Source organism: Nansenia antarctica (genome assembly GCF_963989245.1).
Source record: "Nansenia antarctica genome assembly, chromosome: 7".
Classification (NCBI taxonomy): Eukaryota; Metazoa; Chordata; class Actinopteri; order Argentiniformes; family Microstomatidae; genus Nansenia; species Nansenia antarctica.
The window spans coordinates 196451-200000 of NC_137677.1; positions in this window are offsets into that span (position 1 = coordinate 196451).

Consider the following 3550-nt stretch of genomic DNA (forward strand, 5'->3'; position numbering starts at 1 on the left):
CGCCGGTTGATCACCGTGTCTGTCTTCTGAAATCGCTTATTGTGATACAAACCGTGAACACAACAGGGTTATAGGTCTGTTATAGATAGGGTTATGTAGGGTTATCTGTGTCCAGCTAGGCAGGGATGCCCCTTCAGTCTGTCCTGCTGATTCTCTCCCGTGGCTGCGTTCGTAAAGTCGCTCTGAGAGCGGCGGAGCGCACACTGGGTTCACCGTCATAGAGCGACCGAGTAATTTGATTGGACGAGAGGCGTTCCATGAGTGCTGATCAGATTTCCAGAGCAATTTTACGAACGTGCCCCCGTTATCAGCGTCATCAGCTGCGCCGCCGGAGGACGTACAACATCTGGGGAGGAGCGTCATGACGTCATCACGTCAGTCTGCTGACAACGACAGTTTAACATTTAGAATAATAGTTCAGTTGAACTATGACATTTTTTTGTTTTATTCTACAAACTATTGTCAACATTTCTACCAAATACCAAATAAAATGATGGTCATTTAGTGCATTTATTTATTTGCAGAAAATGACAAAATGGTCAAAATAACAAAACATTCAGGGACCTCGAAGAATGCAAAGAAAACAAGTTCATATTCATTTTAAACAATAATAATGTTCTAACTGAAGAGTTCAGAAATCAACATTTGGTGGAATAACCCTGATTTTAATTTCATGCGTCTTGGCAGCTGTCCTCCTGTCTGTCCCCCAGTCTGTCTGTCCTCCAGTCTGTCTGTCCTCCAGTCTGTCTGTCCTCCTGTCTGTCCTCCTGTCTGTCCCCCAGTCTGTCTGTCCCCCAGTCTGTCTGTCCTCCAGTCTGTCTGTCCTCCAGTCTGTCTGTCCTCCAGTCTGTCTGTCCTCCTGTCTGTCTGTCCCCCTAGTCGCTGTTGGGTGACTCTTTACACTCCTGACGAAGAATTCAAGCAGCTCGGCTTTGTTTGAGGCTTGTGGCCGTAACCCTGTTGCAGGCTAACAGTCGCTTTGTGGTCTTTCACCCGACAATGATCTGTTCACAGGACGAACTAAGGCTGTGTTCACAGGATGAACTACGGCTGTGTTCACAGGATGAACTACGGCTGTGTTCACAGGATGAACTACGGCTGTGTTCACAGGATGAACTAAGGCTGTGTTCACAGGATGAACTAAGGCTGTGTTCACAGGATGAACTACGGCTGTGTTCACAGGATGAACTACGGCTGTGTTCACAGGATGAACTAAGGCTGTGTTCACAGGATGAACTACGGCTGTGTTCACAGGATGAACTAAGGCTGTGTTCACAGGATGAACTAAGGCTGTGTTCACAGGATGAACTAAGGCTGTGTTCCGAAATGTATTCTTGTAAGGTGTACGCTAGATAATAGAGCGCAAGGGCGCGTTTGGGAGCACAGACTCAGACTACTGTTTAGGGGTTGTGTTAGGGTCGTTAGGGTTAGGGGGCTGAGTTCCACCGAGTCATTAAGCTCAGGTCTCTAAACAGAAGCAGACAGGTTCAGGTAAGAGGCATGCATGACAGCCGATGTGGAACAGATGGGAGGTATGTGAGAGGCAGGACAGGAGCCACATCAAACCCTCTCTGTGTCCCAGGGGGCAACAACAGACCTCGTAAAGACGAGGGTGGGAGCGGCCCTGCTTCTCTCTCCTCACAGCCCAGAGCAGAGACGTTCCCTCCATCACACACAACAACATTCCTCCTTCTACACTTCGTCTCTCTGGACCGCCTGCAGCCAACCAGGACAAACATGTTGTTGTTGTTGCTCAGGGCTGTGCTAACCCTAACCCTAACCCAGGGCGCAGGTATGAACACATCCTGTCTGAGTCCTGAGTGACACGCGGTCTGAGGCAGGCGTCAGACACACCAGTCATGGCAGGGGGGGATTTTCATCCCTGCTGTTGAACTGCTCCCAGAACAGGGTTGAACTGCTCCCAGAACAGGGTTGAACAGGGGAAGATTGATAATAACAATTCCCTTTTTGATAATAACAAGTCGCATTTTCCACTGATGAAAGAAAGAATCAAGGAGATAAGTCTGTACACCAGTCCAACTGGTCATCATAATATCATCTTTCAACTCCAGAGATGAGAACTGGTCACATGGTGAGGTGGCTCGACACGTTTGAGACACTAAATAAAACACTCACTTGAAAGCATGGAGGGCGGAGGTTAGAGAAGAGGTTTAACACCTGGGACACCTGCTGGTGTTCGCTTGCTCTCAGTGTAACGAGCAGCGGCCCAGTAGAGGTGTGGAAACCCTTAAACACCTGCTGACCCCACACATACACATGGAACATGGTTACACCTGTGGATGGAACATGGTTTTATTGTAGATGGAACATGGTTTTATTGTAGATGGAACATGGTTATTATTTATGGGTTAGGGTTTATGGTTTTATTGTGGATCACAGCCACAAGGAACACACAGAGCCCTGCCAGGAAACCTAGGTACTTTATTTCTTTCTTTCTTCTCTCTTTTATAAAAGAGAAAAAAAAAGAAAAAGGAAAACAAACTTAATTCTTCCTTCTTCTAGCATGTTGACTGCCAACGCCCTCTGGCCTGAGAAGAGATTACCTTGTCCTGCTAGGACTGGTGGATAAGATGATTCACTTACTTAGTCTACTGTGTTTGTTGTAAGTCGCTTTGGATAAAGGTGTCTGCTAAATGCCAAAAAATGTAATGTAAAATGTGGACTTATTTTGACTTATCTTGAGGATATTTTCCTTGGCAGGGTGAGGGTGGGAGGCAGGGTGGGAGGCAGGGTTAGGGTGGGAGGCAGGGTGGGAGGCAGGGTTAGGGTGGGAGGCAGGGTGAGGGTGGGAGGCAGGGTGAGGGTGGGAGGCAGGGTGAGGGTGGGAGGCAGGGTGAGGGTGGGAGGCAGGGTTAGGGTGGGAGGCAGGGTGAGGGTGGGAGGCAGGGTGAGGGTGGGAGGCAGGGTGAGGGTGGGAGGCAGGGTGAGGGTTAGTAGGGTTAGTAGGGTTAGGCTGCAGCAGCAGCAGCTTTGGCCTTCAGTTCACTCCGAGGACCCTCAGGGCTGCTGTGGTTGGGGGGAGATGATGATGGTTCAGAATGATGGCTTTGACCTCTGGTCAATAGGAAATGTCCCAATTACCCTGTGAGGAGCCTGGCTGACAGGTGGGCCTGGGAGATGAAGACATATATCTCTGTCTGCTCCTCTGAACACTCTGGTACAGGCTGGTGAGGTACTGCCGAGCCCTTTCCCGGCATCTGGAATGTTTGTCAGGAGCAACGGAGTGTCAGGTGACACCGAGCAAACAGCTTCTCTGAGCAGATTCATGGCGAAGGCTTCTTCAAACAGAGAACAGGGGGTCAGTCAGTCTGGCTCTGACACCAGAATCCCATTATCAATATTATTATCATCTACTAGTGACTCAGACTTTCCTCAACAAGAAACATCTTTGCAGCTCCAACCCAAACGGAACGCTTGGATGACTGGACGGATGATTTGACAAAGTAAACGTTTATGAAGGAAACATTCATCTTTCACTTACTGTTGACTGTGGGGCCGATCCGGCTTCAGCTCTACAGGTCACAGGAAT